This window comes from Cricetulus griseus, chromosome 10 (genome assembly GCF_003668045.3).
Source record: "Cricetulus griseus strain 17A/GY chromosome 10, alternate assembly CriGri-PICRH-1.0, whole genome shotgun sequence".
Taxonomy (NCBI): Eukaryota; Metazoa; Chordata; class Mammalia; order Rodentia; family Cricetidae; genus Cricetulus; species Cricetulus griseus.
In genome coordinates this window covers 8146749-8163423 of record NC_048603.1, presented here as the reverse complement: position 1 = coordinate 8163423, position 16675 = coordinate 8146749, and positions in this window count along the sequence as shown.

Sequence of the window (16675 nt, the reverse complement as noted above, 5' to 3'; positions counted from 1 at the left end):
AAGCTGGATCTAACCTCTTTCCTGGGTACCAGAAAATACTGTGGAAGCTGCTACGGGAGAGAAGCAATTAATAGACCTACACAGTCACAACACCTATGAATCAGAGCAATGACTCGCATGAAAAGACATTCTCAAAGGCATTCACATGAAGGAAGTAACCAAGAGCTGCCTAAGCTGACCCGTGGTAGTGGGAGCTCATGGACTCTTGACCTACAGCTGGGGAGCCTGCTTGGGACCTAAGTAGGCCCTCTGTATGTGGATGTCAGTGTTTGGCTTGGTCTGTCTGTGGGATCCCTGGCAGTGGGACCAGGATCTGTCCCTGGCACATGAGCTGACATTTTGGAACCCATTCTCTTTGGTGGGATGCAAGGGGGAGAGGCTTGGTCCTGCTTCAACTTAATGTGTCAGACTTTGTTGACCACCCATGTTACCCTTTCTGAGGATGGGTTTCGGGAGTGGGGGGGAGGAGACAGAAGGGGAATTGTGGTTGGTATGTAAAATGAATAGAAAATTTAAAATAAAAAAAAAAGCTGTCTAATTATACTTAAGACCCACTTGACAGCAAATCATGCCAGGAACTAGAAATCCAGCCAGTTGCCCAGATATAGTGAGGTCGTTGACTTTACAAAAATGTCTACTCCCACCACATTGTTAGACTAGCATTATTTCTTACTGTGTTTGAAATCTTATCCTCATATATGCAGACAAGTGTTGCTATCACGCCTTCTCAAGGAATCTTTATAGAAATTAGAGACAATTCCAGAATGCCACACTGGACACAATGCGGAGATCAACAGATCACAGGCAACACAGGCCCAGCTGACAAGTCTGCATCCCAGGTCCTGCTCCCGTGTCTCAGGAAGCATCATGGGGGAGGGGTAGAAAGAATGTAAGAGTCAGAACACCAGGAAGCCTGCTGTGAAGTGGTCTTTCCTAGAAATGGCTGCAAAAGCAAGATCAAAACAGTGCTATGTCATTTTCTATTCTGTTCACAGGTAATCTTAGCAATGCAGGGTAATTTAGAGGCCTATTGACTCCAACAATTTTTGATTAGAAGTTACAGAGAATCCCACTTGCAGTGACTCAGACAGACAGGTTTTTGTTTTCCCTCACATATGAAAAACTGTAGCTGTTCACTGAAGCTGTTAATCAGTGTTTTGATTCTTCTTCCTTCTTAACATGTGGTAGAATGTTACTTCTTCCTTCCTTGATGTTAGTTATGTAACATGCTTTGGCCATTGGTATGGGGAGCAGATGCAGCTCACGCTATTTTGGGGCAGGAACCTTTAAGAGTGAGTGTTTCTGCCAAGTTCTCGTCTCTGTGCCATGGTGATAGGCGACATGCCACGTGACAGCTGTGGAGTGCACCCTTCCCTGCCCACTAGGGTACCAGGATGCTTGTTGTGGCAATGCAAGTGTCCTCCCTGACAAAAGACGCATGGATCATCGCTCTCTGTTTTGTCGTCTTTCATTGTCATGTTTTCCTCACCCCCAACTCTCAAAATGGTTGCTAGAGCTTCAGATTGTAATATATATATTCAAAATGGGAAGAATTGGGAAGGTAGAATTTGTGTGATTTACTTTACCAGGAAGGGAAAAATAATTTGGGGGGAGTTTCGTGGAATGCTTTTATAACTGTTGTGACAGCAGGACTGGGCTAAGTGGCCTCTACTTGGCAGGAGGGAAGCTGCATAAGTGGGCATAGCATTTTCCCCTAAAAAACCTGAGTAGATGGAGAAGGGGCATAATGCCATGTGCACAGTGGCTAGCGTGTACCACCAAGGTACAATTGACATGGAAAGAGCTCTGTGTTTCTCCTAAGATGAAAATAGGTGATGTGACAATTTGGCTGCACACTTTAGCAGGGAACACGTCAAACATTTATGTCTAGTTATTAGTGGACAACAGAAAGCGACGTTTTGAAGCAGTCCTCCTCAGCACTCCATCCTAACTGAGCAGTTTCGAGAGCTAAACCCAATTTTGCAGATTGTTCCTGGGCACTTAGTTATGTGGGCTGTAATTGAAAAACTGGCAGATGCCAGGTATCCGCTCTCTCCGTCTTCCCTCCCCCGAAGGACTTCATCGGTTATGAAAAATTGAATTGTTCTGGTAATCACATTCTTCCACAAAAGAAAAAAATAGTCTCTTTAAAATATTAAGCAGTTGGGGACTGGAGAGATGGCTCAGCAGTTAAGAGCACCAACTGCTATTCCAGAGGGCCTGGGTTCAATTCCCAGCACCCACGTGGCAGCTCACAACTGTCTGTAGTTTTAGTTCCAGGGGATCTGACACCTTCACACCAATGCACATAAAATAAATTTTAAAAAAAAAAGCAGTTGCTGCAGATTACCCAAACTGTGGCCTTTTGGAGTCTTGAAATCGATGTGACTGGTTCCATTCTCTTAGTGAATATTAGAGTTGTGACTTTGAACAGGCAACAATACTTCCACTTTTTTCTATTTTCCGATTTGATGAAATGACATGTACTGTGTTTGTCCTTTTTTGAACTTTTCAATGAGAATTCCATTTTTAATCTGGACTTCTCAATGTACACGATACAAAAACCAGTATCGCTTTTTATATTTAAAATTCCTCTGTTGATGGTATAATAATGTGTTCAACATATGTATGGGGGTGGTGGCTGAGAAGACAGGCACTCAAATAACAGTTTCTTTCAAACTTGAGGGCTCTCTAGATTGGGTTTAAAAATATAGTCACTAGTCATTTTGTCACTTCCTTGGAGAGAGTTTAATGACAAAGACCATGTTGTGCGGGCTGACCCCACCATTCTGTATTTTCCTTTGGGGCTGCTAAAAAATGCAAATGGTCTCATAATTTTGACATATGTGAGAGCAGGACTGCAGAGGATTGTTTCTGGGCTTGGCTTGGTCATTGAGGTTATAATTCTTTTTTTTGGGGGGGGGGAAGGGTTGAGACAGGGCTTCTCTGCATTGCTTTGAAGCCTGGCCTGAAACTCGCTCTGTAGATCAGGCTGGGCTCAGACTTACAGAGATGGGCCTGCCTCTGCCTCCCGAGTGCTGGGATTAAAGGCGTGTGCCACCTTCGCCCAGCCGAGGTTATAATTCTTGAAGACACGATTCTGGTTCATTTTGCTCTTGGCTTTATATCAGCCAGGCGTCCAGCAGAGACTTATATGCTCCAAATATCATACCTCTGCGTCTTCTGCATTGATTGGATAATTTATCAGAAGAGATTGGACAACATAGACCATTTGCAGGATGTGACTAGGTACTAGCCTAAGGACTCACTTTGAAGCCCACAAGGTTTGAGACCAAAGTTCACTCCTGTGGACATGGTATGCTCAATGGAGATATAAGGACCCAGCTAAACAGAATTGGAGTTAGTTTTTGCCTATAATAATTACATACTAAAATTAAAAGTTTCAGAATGTTTTGCAAAATGTTTATAGCATGATCAGGTTGTGGGATGGCATGTACAAGACAAAATTTAACTTGATTTTGTTGACCAAAGAATAACCCCACTAAGTTATGGTGTTAGCTTTTGTGATACTAGTAGGTAGGTATCACCTGCTTAGTTTTCCTTGAAATCTTAACTTTTCCAAAACAATGGTTTGGCCTTCAGTTGACTTCTGCAGGATAATCTCTTACACTCTTGGGATGGCCTACTGATAAAACTGTGACTTTGTCTTTTGAATGGGGTGATGTGTGATATTCCACATTAGGACTATGATTCATGGTAGGGATAGTTGGATCATGAAGTACCATACATGACAGGACTCCCAGACAGGAGGGAATCATGCCATTGCGGCCATCCCTCAATAAAACTCTCAACACTAAAGCTTTCAAGTTCTTCTACTTTGGAAATGCCTATTTTCACATATAATTGTTGAGAAAATGTAAATACCTGTGCTGGCTAGTTTTGTGATACAAGCTAGAATTGTAAGAAAGGAAGGAAGGAACTTTAATTGGGAAAACAAGATCTATGTGTATTGTTAGACCCCCAGAAAAACTCAGGTATCCGGGGTCCCAGGCCATGACCGTGGTCACCCCAATCACCAGGCAGATTCGAGAGCTTGATGCAAACTGCATGAGGCTTTATTGTTTTTTAATGAGCTAACCCCATGTTAGCTCGGATCTTTCATACACACCCCCACCCCTGCCGTGGCGGATGGCTAGCAAAGACAGCCTAAACCGGCTGCCGAGTGATCTTGTAGGACAGCTTAAGGGGAGTGTCTAGGGGTTCGCACAGGCTCAGGATTGGTGTGCCTCCAGGCTTGGAGGGCTTGCCCTGTGTTGATTGGTCAACTGGTTGTTATGGCCCATAGGCCCTCCCAGGGTGGTTGCTATGCTCTACATGTCATTGCTGTGCACTTGTCTGTAAAGCACACCCAGAGTCGTAAAGCATAGCGCCACCAGCTAACTTCTGATTGGTTCCTTGTCACGAGGCAGGCACCTAACCTCTAGTGACTAGGACAAGGTCATAGTGAGCACGTGTTACTGTCATGGCTGCCGAAATGGGGGGGGGGGCTGGTCCCTTCAGTATGATATTTTCTTAATTAGCTATTGATGGGGAGGACCCAGTCCATCGTTAGAGGTTTTATCCCTGGGATGGTTGGTGGTCCTGGGTTCTAGAAGGAAGCAGGCTGAGCAAGCCAGAGGGAGCAAGCCAGTAAGCAGCACTCCTCCATGGCCTCTGCATCAGCTCCTCCCTCCAGGTTCCCGCCATGATTGTGTTCCTATCCTGACTTCCTTCCACCGTGAAGAGTGATATGGAAGTGTAAGCCAAATAAACCCTTTCCTCCCCAGTTTGCCTTTTGGTCATGATGTTTCATCACAGAAATAGTAAGTTTAATGAGTACAGAGACATTACATTGGCTACACTTCTAGTTACGGTGACCAAGTACCTGTCAAGAAAGAGCTTCAGGAGGGAGAGGTTTATTTGTCTCGTGGTCTTGGGGGATACAGAAAGGACGGTCATAGCAGTGACCATCTCAGGGATGTTAGGACCCTGATACAGATCAGGAAGCTGAGATGGGACAAGAAGTGGCACTAGGCCTGCCCCAGTGATTCTGCTTCTCCTAGTGAGGCTCTCACTCCTACAGGCTTTGCAAGCTCCCTGAACGGTGCTGCTAGCTGGGAACCCCTATGTGGGGCGTTTCACATTAAACTGCAGCAGCCATGTGTACGAGTCCACTGAGAGGAAGAGCTGCAAACCACGCCTGGGAATCCTGTGGCCGCTGCTCGCTAAGCCTCTTCCCTTTGCTAGCTTGCATCTGTGTCCTTTCACAATAATACAGGGTGGCTGTGAGCATGACTTTCGGAGCTCTGCAAGTCCTCCTGGGGAGGCATTGCACCAAGGGTGATCTTGGGGGAACCTTCCAAAGTGGCATCATCTACTACAGGAATACTAAAGGTCTGGAAACATTTGTAATCCATTTCTACCTCTGCCTTCCCCTAGCCCCTATCTACAACCAAGCAACAAGGACGATAACATTGAGCAAACAAACCATTCTCTTTTCACACAGGCCCAGGAATGTAGTTGGATGACTTGAATGGTTGTTTTGATAGGTTTCTGCACACCTGCATCAGGGAGGTGTGGCTAGTTTCATATGTAAAATATCCTTTCCCCCATTTCTGGTGAATCTAAGCATTATATAGAATGTCTTTCACTAACATTTCCACCTTGGGAAGAATTGGGATGCAGACTAAGAGTATGGCTACCCAGGTTTTGAATTTTTGTTGTTGTTGTTTTGGTTTGGTTTTGGTTTTTCTTTTTTGCATTTAGCTTAATTAACTCTGGTTAAGGATGTCTTTTCTTAACTACTAAATCACCTTCCAAAAGGTCTATTAAATCAACCCCATGCCTGTTAGTTAAGACTGGTTTATGACACTCTTTTTAAATGCATTTTCCATCATATTATAGTTACAAAGCACTGGCTTTCAGGGGAGACTCTATAGAAATTATTTGGAGGCTAGAGAGATGCCAGGAGAGCTAATAACCCTGTCTTCTCTTCCAGAGAACCCGGGTTCGATTCCCAGTACCAAAAGAAAGGTTCACAGCCATCTGTAACTCCAGTCCCTGAAGACTAGAAGCATGTGACACACAGACTTACCTATACACATCAAACAAAAATTAAACTAAAATTAAAAAAAAACTTTAAAAAGTGTTTGAGGAATAGGCCCTTCAGTGCCCATTTCTAGATTTCCTCTGAGTAGGAGGAAAGGGTGGCATGCCCGTATCTCTCACTATTCTATATGAAAAGACAAGATGGTTGAATTGAATTGAATCATCTTTTCTTTATTTGGACATTTCTAAGGCTTCTATTTCAAGATTTTTGGATGAGCACGCACACTTCATGCCAGTAATACTTCCCCATCTACTCAAGAGAGATTCCTGATCCTTATAATACTTTACAATGCATCACTGAGCAGAAATTCTGGACCCTTAGCATTACGCTAGGAACTTTCCCACTAAGCTGCTTGTACCATTTGCTTTCCATCTGGCTTTTGCCTCCTTCTTTGGCCCTTGCATTGTACTTTCCCCTCTGGATGCTATCCTATTCCTTCGACTGTGATGAGCAGCTTTCACTGGCTCAACACTTCTTAGTCTCCAACATGAAAGAACCGAATGTGCTGTGTTCACTCTTGTATTTCATTACCTAACAATAATTCTTTTTTAAAGTTTTTATTGATTTATTTTTTACATTCCAATCCCAGATCCCCCTCCCTCTTCTCCTCCTGCTCCCCCCACGTCTCCCTCCACCTCCCATCTGCTCCTCAGAGAGGGTAAGGCCTCCCCTAGGAAGTCTACTAAGTCTGTCCCATCATCTCCTTGTGGCAGGACCAAGGCACCTCTCCACCCCACACCCCTGTGTCTAGGCTGGGCAAGGTATCTCTCCATATAGAATGGGCTCCACTAAGTCAGTTTGTGCATTAGAGTCAGATCTTGGACCCACTGCCAGTGGCCTCATATATTGTCCCAGTCACACCATCGTCACCTATATTAGGGGAGTCTAGTTTGGTCTTCCGAAGCTAAAAATAATTCTTAAGATGAAGTAGCTGTTCATTGATCAATGGTTGTTGAGTCCAGGAATAGAGGAAAACCTGGTTCATTGTACCCTCATCTCAAACTGGTCTCTGGGAATGTCAGTGTAGATCAGAGACATGGTATTCCCCAGTTCTTGGATTGAGCACTTGGATAACTTAGCGAATATAATCAAATCGCATTTTTTTAAATCTTGGAAAGTCTAAAGACTATCAAAAGATATTTTTAAAGAAGCTGCTAGCAAATTCTAAAGATATTTATAGGAAATCAATACTTAGCAGGAAGATGATAGGTAGAAAATCTGCTACCTACCCTCCGAAGTAGAAATTGGGCCATGGATGGGGAGAGTGTGAAGCAGAGAAACTTCTTACAAGTTGTCATCCCTCACTTAAAGACTGCATTCTATTTTGGTAGCATCTGTGCTGCGAGCATTCCCACAGTTTTTTTTTTTAATAGCTCAGCCTCAGCTGTCATGAACATTTGTGTTAATTTTTCCCTCTTCAGCACACGGAGGGATGGCTGCGCATGTCGTCTGCAGACTCCAAAGTTTGCTTCCTAATAATGCAACTGAAGGTGCCCATCAACCACAGTTCCCAGAGTTCCCTTCTATTCCTTACGAAGGTGGAGATTCTGGATGCTGGGAGACTCATTTGCTGACATAGGTGCTGCTGTTATTCCCAGGAATGATGATGGAGTCTGGTGTTTCCTTCCATCACTTCCTCAGTCTCATCTTTCCTTTGTTGTTGCTACGCTCAAGTGATAGTAACAGACCTACCTAGATAACCTTAATGCCCATAACCCCAACAAAACCTACAAAGTACACAGTGGTGAGTAGGTTGCTATGGGATTGACTAATTAAGTATTAAGGAATCAGAGAGTACAGTAGAACCTCACTTAGCAGAAGTATTATGGTTTGCTTAGGAAGTATCTCCGTCAAGTGGCCATGTGATATAGACTTGCTCGCCCAACTTGTGGTGCTAATGAGAAGTGACTGGTGATACTTTTATCAATGGATAGCCCATTCAAGAATTCAGTTATTTGGACTATAGGGGCTGCTTGTAGCAAAGTAGGACACTGAGAGCCTGCCTTTGTATATCTAGTTTGGGGGTCTTTCTTTTCCCTTCCTCTTAGCTTCGTAACTACCATGATGTGAGCTGCTGTGCTGGGCTCTATGGGTGCTGATATTTTAATTTAGATCTGAACTTCCTTAGCTTCTGTTAAAGAAGGCTGTAGTGGCAATGGAGCTTGCGCTTGGGCTGAGGACTATGGGAGCAGCAGTGCCATCTGTGTGCAGGCTCAGAACAGTGGGCACGTGGTCTGGTTGCTTGTTCCATCGACATTTTTGACATTTGAAAATGGACAAGGCTCAGAATGGCTGTGGAAATAGCCCAGTGGCAGCAGAAACGTCAGGATAAATAGTGATAATTGCAGTAGAGCAAAGGCCATAGATGAAATAGAGAGTAGAGATGTCCTGGAGGGCAAGTGGGTTTGTTTTGAATCCTGACTCCCAGGCTATATAACCTTCAGAAATGTTAGTGTTGACTTCCAGGACAGTATGCAGTTATCAATAAAGTTGTCAGTAAATTATTGTACGATTAAAGGCAACGTGGATGCTAAAATAGCAGAGCTATTAACATCCTCAGAGTTTTTAAAGTATTTCCACATTGTATGGCACCTACAAGCATGCGGTTGGGAATTAAATTTAAACATCTTTGCATTTGCCTAAAAATAGTATTATTTTTAACTTGTTTGCTGTGTCAGCTAAGCAAACTCTGTAAGAGCATGCATTCAAGACTGCCTTCTTCCTTGTTGCTGAAGATATGTTAATAGAAGACACAGGAGGTCGGGGATCTTCAGACCTTCAATCTCTCTCCTCTTCTCCAAATCCAACCCCACAATACCATCCCCAACATTGCAGCAGAATGTCTACTCCAGTCGTCACTTCTTCTAAGCCCCCAGCTCCATCAGGTCACTCAGATCCCCAATAGCCTCCCTTATCACCATCCCCTTTGCCTGGGCCACCAGTCTCCATAAGTACTCCCTGGAAACTCTGGCCACGCTGGCAGGGAAGCAGATAGGCTAGGAAGGGTAAGGCAATCTTCAGATTTTTTATTCACCATCCTCCCTCAACCCAATCCCCCAACTCTGGATCAGACTACTGTCTGTGGATTCTCCTTCATCTCTGTCCTAATTCCTGGGGACTAAGTAGATCCTGGTGGCACACCCTGATAACCTCCCTCCTGCGGGTGCCATCAGGCCCATCTCCCTGTCTTCAGTGTCTGCTTCCAAGACCAAGAAACCCACTCTAACAGAAACATCTCAGAATCAGTCTCTACCAGGCAACCCACAGCCTCCACACTGCCCGAATGCCAGAGAAAGCAACAGAAAACAAGTACCGGGATACCCACTCAACAAAAACAAGACCATACAGGAGTACCTAGAATTACAATCATTCCAAGCAAAGATAATAACAGCCAGAACAATACGACTTCTTTAAAGCTCCCACTCTCACCAATAGGTAGGTCATGCAGGCAAAAAACGGACATGTTGGAGTTGATGCCATTAAATAAAAAAAAAGGGCCTAACAGACATTTACAGAGTATTTCACTCAAACATAAAAGAATATACTTTCTTCTCAGCAGCTCATGGAACTTTCTCCAAATTGACCACATACTCATTCACAAAGCAAGTCTCAACGTATACAAGAAAATTATTTTTTTAAAAAAACCAAAAACCAAAAACCAAAAACCACCCTGCTCCCTATCTGATCACCATAGATTAAAGCTGGGTATCAATGACAGCAGAAAGCTTACAAAACTCAAGGGAGTTGAACAACTCATCATTGAGTGAAAAATGGGTTAGGAAATAAATTAGGAAAAGAATGAAAACCTTTCTATAATTGAACAAAAATGAAAACAAAGTATACCCAAACTTATGGATGCAATGAGAGCAGTTCTAAGAGCGAGTTTCATATCAGCAAGTGCCTGCGTAAGTAATTTGGGAGATCTCATATTAGTAAGTTCACAGCACACCTCAAATCACTATAACAACAAGAGAAGAATCACACAAAAAAGGCACAGGCGGCAAGAAATAATCAAACTCAGGGCTGCAATCAATAAAGTAGGAACAAACACAATGAAACAATAAAAAGATTAAGGAAACCAAGAGTTGGTTCTGTGAGAAGGTATATAAGGTTGCCAAACCCTTAGCTAAATTACCTAAAAGGAAGAGAGAGAAGATGCAAATTAACAAAGCTAGAGACAAAGGGGGGTATAACAACAGATATTAAGGGAATCCAGACAATTTCGGGACACGCTTTATAAGCTTGTACTTCAACAAATTCGAAAATCCACAAGAAACGGATAATTTGGTCAATATATACCACCTATCAAAGTCATCGTAAGATCAGATAAGCAATTTAAGTGGATTTATAAACCCTTGTGAAATAGAAGCAGTAATTAGAAGTCTATGAACCAAAAAGCCCAGAGCTAGACAGTTGTAGCCAGATTTCCACCAGACTTCCAAAGAAGGGTTAATACCAGTACTTTTCAAGGCATTCCACAAAGCAGAAACAGAAGGAACAATGCCCAATTCTTTTTGTCACGCCACAGTTATCCTGGTACCTAAACAACATAAAGACAGAACAAAGAGAATTGCAGACTAGTTTCCCTTATGAACATAGATGCCAAAAATCTCAATAAAATACTTGCAGACAGAATCCAATGATACATCAAAAAGACCACCACAACCAAGTAGGCTTCATCTCAGAGATACAGGGATGTTTAAACATATATAAATCAGTAAATGTAATCTGTAAGGCAAAAACCACATGATCATCTCTTTAGATGTAGAAAAGGCCTTTGATAAAATGCAACACCCCATCATGATAAAAGTCCTGGAGAAAGTTAGGATTTAAGGGACAAACCTCAACACAATCTAGCCAATTTACAGCAAGCCCATAGCCAACACCAATTTAAATGGAGGTTAACTATTTCATCCCTGACCTAGAAAGCTACTTGAAAGACTATAAATCCTACTACAGAGACAGATGTACCTGTCTTTGTTGCTGTTGTATTCACACTAGCTAAGAAATGGAATCAACCTACATGTCTGTCAATAGAAGGATGGGTAAGAAAAATGTCATACATGTACACATCAACTCAGCTGTAAAGGAAAAATGAAATCATGAAGTTACCAGGGAGATGAATGGAACTGGAAGAAAAAAAAAATTGACCGAGTGAGATAACTGAAGCCCAGAAAGACAAACGCCACATTGTCTTTCTCATTTGCAGAAGCTAGCTTGAAATCTTTTGTGTGTTTAACCTGGAGTGTAAGTGAAAACCAGGAATCTAGAAAGGGAAATTCACTTATTAAGTAAGAAGGATATGAACTTATAGGTAAAATGAAAGTCGTAAGATGGAATACTGGGGGTGAAATGGCTCATATAGGGTAGGGCATGAGAGTACAGGAAAGTTAGGGGGTGAAGGGTAGAGAAATCCCAAAGAAGAGGGTATAAAGAAGCTTACAACCACACACACACACACAGACACACACACACAGAGACACAGACACACAGACACACAGACACACAGACACACACACAGACACACACACAGACACACACACACACACACACACACACACACACACACACACACACACACACACCTTCCCATTTTGGTAGCCATGACAGGCTAACATGAACTCGCCTGACCTTGCCCCTCCTGCCCTGGTCACTAGGAGGTCAGATACCCTCGTGGTAAGGAACCAGTCAGAAGTTAGCTGGTGGGGCTCCCGGTGTGCTTTACGAGCAAGTACACAACAGTGACTGCACACCATAGCAACCCCCCTGGGAGGGCCTATGGGCCATAACAACCAGTTGATCAATCAACACAGGGCGGGTCATCCGAGCTAGAAGCTCACCAATCGTGAGACTCTTGCGTACCCCTAGACACTCCCCTTACGCTATCTGATATATTCCCTGCCTCATGGTTTCTTGGGGTCTTTCTCCAGCCATCAGCCATCCAAGTGGTGGAGGGATGAAGGTCCCCAGCTAATGGGGTTAGCTCGTTAAACAACCACAATAAACGACTCTTTGCTTTTGCATCAAGATGGGTCTCTTGGTGATTTGGGGGTTTCAGAATTTGGGCACAACAATGGAGGCCCCAGAGGTCTCCAAAACAACACAGGCTGCTGTCATTGCTCCTGGTTACCCATCAGATCTCCACAGTGAGAACCTTTGCTGAAGACACACTACACTTTGAATATAGAATATAGGGAAATTAATCTCTAACCAGGGAACTTCCTCCTTGCAGGACAGTTTTATAAAGCTGGTATGTGCTATTCAGATCACTGGAGGAGAAAAACCTCGATGTTGTTATCCAATAGTTGACTGTGCATACAGCTACACTGACCTGCCAGGCAAAATATAGCCTTTGTTTGACACCAAGGTAACTGCTTTCTGATTCCATGTGAGCCCTGGTCCACAGAAAAGATCTTCATCATGTCAGTTACTCTAATCCTGGTCAAAAGCCTGTGGCTGGAGAGGTCACACGCCTTAGGGGAGACTCTAATAACGTTACTTTGCTAACTGGCCATGGAGTCAAATTGCCCTCCAGATATTTATTTTCAAACATCCTTGGTCACAGAAACTTGTTTTTTTTCAGTAGATGGCAGTCAGTGGGGAGACATGTAACTCTTTAGAGTATTGAGTATGAGTCTGAGAACTTAGCCCTAAACTGAACACATATGTTTAAATCTACCACCACCAAGGCTTGGCGAATGTGAGAGCCAAAGGATGGAGAGGAGTTCTATGAAATGATGTCTCCTGGATGTGACATGGCTATTGTAAGCTTGAACTCATAGCTTCTGCAGTAACCTTTACAAGAGTTACACAAGATCAAATTTCAGTCTGAAAATGATCTCTTGGCGTCAGGGCTTACTGAGGATCTATTGGAATTTTGTAGTTTCTGGGCATGGGAGAATCATGCTTTTGTGTTATGGCAACTTTAGGCTGGCCATACTCTAGTTGGTGTCCTCCCGCCCACCCTACACACACACACACACACACACACACACACACACACACACACAGGAAAATATGTGTAGCACTAACTGGACTTAGTGAAAAAAATGAAGCTGGGATAGACCGTCTTGATGAGATATGGAGGTAGCTGGAGGGGTTATGGGGATAGATATGAAAATATTTTATTGCAAAAATATATGAAATCTCTAAAATAAAGAAAAATTTAAAACTACTGTTTTTTAAAAATTGAATAAAATCCTGATACTAAGCATAGCTATGTATATGTGTTTCTAACTTGTTGCTATATGGGTATCAATTTAATTCTGATTTAAATTGAAAGGAAAATGACTGATGTTTTAACACCATTAATTGAACTTTCCCTGGCTCCTTTGAATAAGGGGTCTTACATTGCCTTTGGCATTGGGTTCTGTAGATTCACAATTAGTCCTGCCTTCCTTTGCATAATTTTAAAGGTAAAATGCTCAGAGAAAATTATGTATAATGCCAGCTCTGGAAGAACATTTATTAAGGGTCATATATCCAATTCACTAATTTAACATTTTGAAAAGATTACAGAATACAGGTCTTAAGTGATTTCTTTAAGCAAATTCACTACTCTTTTTTAAAAAATGTCTGTTCTCTATGAATTGGTTCTAAATGATTTGAATCAGCTATTCCTCTTTTCATAATTTCCCTTTCTGTAGAGTCAAGGTCTTCCTGTGCTTGACAACTGTAGCTGTGGAATTCATAGGCTTTTCCTTGCTCTTTTGTTCCTTGTCTCTCGCCATGCCCTCTTACTCCAAGGAAAAAAGTTCTGATCTTTTCTTAATATTATAAAAATATTTTGAGCCGGACGTTGGTGGTGCACGCCTTTAATCCCAGCACTCGGGAGGCAGAGGCAGGTGGATCTCTGTGAGTTCGAGGCCAGCCTGGTCTCCAGAGCGAGAGCCAGGATAGGCTGCAAAGCTACACAGAGAAACCCTGTCTTGAAAAACCAAAAATAAATAAATAAATAAATAAATAAATAAATTGAAATTATTCATTAATTTATTTGCATAGGCTTTCCACACATTTATAGTTTGGATTAATTCATTTCCAACCCTCCTTATCATGTACCCTCTCATCCCCCACCTTGCTTAAACTTTTCACATTTCTTTCATATGCAAAATGTTGTAGTACAGTCAGGGAGGCCGAATGAGACCCACCTAGGACCTCTGCCTGTGTGTGACAATCCTGTAGCTTGGTCTCTTCCTAAGGCTTCTAGCATTGAGAGCAGCACCTCCCCCTAGTGCTTAGCTGGCTTTTGCTAACCTGTACCCCATGCTGGGTTACCTGGCCCCATCTCAATTTAAGGAAAGGAGTTTGGTCCTGCCTCAACTTGATGTGCCATGCTTTGTGCAAGCCCATGGGTGACCTGCCCCTTTCTGAATGGAGAAGGAGGAGGAGTGGACGGGGAAGGGGGTAGCTGGGAAAGGGAAGAGGATGGGAGGAGAGGCGGCAAGGGAAACTGGTTGGTATGTAAAATACATGAAAAAAAAAAGTTATTTAAATTAAAAAAAATTAAAAAGTGTTGTAGTATCCCCTTCAATAATTTTTTTTTTAACTGGGTTCCCAGATAGTGGAGTTCCTGGTGGCTTTGTGTGTACCCTTCCTGTAGGTTAACCCTTTCCCCTACCAACTCTAAAATAACAAGCTTTTGTGATGGCTTTTGGCTACCCACCATCGCTACAAGGGAAGACCATATTCCTGAAGATAACACACACAGGAACCATAGGATAGAGCTGCTCCGGGAGGGAGAATCATTCTGTGAATGCATGACCATGGGTGGCTTGGCCCTACATCTGCACACATAGGGGCAGTGCTAACTAGATCTAGTGAGTTAAATAAAAAAGGAGGGCATTAAGTTGGGAAAGAGACATGTGGCAGGGAGTTGGACTGGAGGGAAGTAGGGGATATATATGAATTTATTTCCTTGTTTACATACACGGAGTTCTTTAAGATTAAAACCTAAAAATAAGAAACTACTGTTTTTTGTTTTATTGTTTAAAAAAAAAAACTCAACTTGACTCATAAATTTCTAAGATTTTCAGAACTTCAAATTCTGTTAGCTGATGTCCCCAGTTGCGCAATGGCTGTCTTCTGCTCAGCCAGGGAAATATCTCCTGTGATCATTCTTTGTCTTTATTCCATAAATTTTTATGTCCTTTTTCTGTAGCTGTTAGCTTCATTTTTCAACCTGACACTCCTGGGGAGAGGGACACTTAATTGAGGAGTTGCTTGCATTGGACGGGCCTGTGTGCATAGCTGCAGGCATTTTCTTAATTGCCAGTTGCTGTTGGAGGGCCAAACTCGCTGTAGGCAGTGCCAATCCCTAGGTAGTTGGGCTGGAGTTGTTTAAGAGAGACAGCTGAATAAGCCTGGGGAAGCAAGCCAAGAAGCAGGTTTTTGTTTTTTGTTTTTTTCCATTTTTTTTTCATGCTTTCTGCTTCAGTTCCTGCCTCTGGATTCCTACCTTGAGTTCTTGCTTGGATCTTCCTCAAGGATCAGTGGCAAAGTGTATAATGAAATAAGTCCTTCGCCCCTCTGAGGTTATTTTCCAGCCTCATTGTCACAGCAACAGAGAAGCCAAGCTAGGACATTCCACCATCAGAAAAACTGAGCTTCTTGCAAAGAGGTGAATCCGCAACAGACTTGTGACTTTAAGTTCATAAGCTCTTAAGTTTTTTAAGCTAAAACTGACATTGCTATAGAATTTAGTGATTCTCTTGCTAGGAATATGGATGTAATAAATGAAATCAATGCATTCAAGAGACAATTGCATTCCTATGTTTTAAGGAGTTGATGAGATGTTCATTACTGAATGAATGGATAAAGAAAAAAATTATATATACATATATATATTCATGTATATATACAATGAATTATTTTTAATGAATAATTTTTTTAAATGATTGATTTTATTTTCACTTTATGTGCATTGGTGTTTTTGCCTGCAGGGCTATCCATCTGTGAGAAGGAGTTCAGTCCCCTAGAACAGGGGTTACAATTGTGAGCTGTTACGTGGATGCTGGGAATTGAACCCAGGCCCTCTGGAAGAGCGGCCAGTGCTGTTTATCGCTAAGCCATCTCTCTAACCCCTACAATTACTTATTATTTACCATATTATTTATACAATATTTAAATAATTAAAGTTTATACTACAGGGCATGCTGGCAAGGAAACTCACCCACACTTAGGGAGACACAGAAGGACAGATTCCCAAGGACAAGAAGGGAAGAGTTTGTAGCATCTGTCTAGATATAGAGAGCTGGTAAATGATTGGAACAGAGAAGCTGAGCACCCGCTTTGATATCACACATCATACACATGTATCAGATCACCACCCCGTAACCATCATCACACACTATATTGTGGCCCAGATTTCGGAACCCCAAAAGAACCCACCAACAAGGAGACGACTCACCGAATGCAAGGACAAAGGTCTCTTTATTGACTCGAGGATACGAGCTGCAGCAAGGACCCCCATTCATTCGGGAACAAATGGAGTACCCACTTTCGACTGAGGGGTGTTTTTATAAGGAAAATTGTAGGGCTGGAAGCCCCAAGATTACAGAACATCCGTGG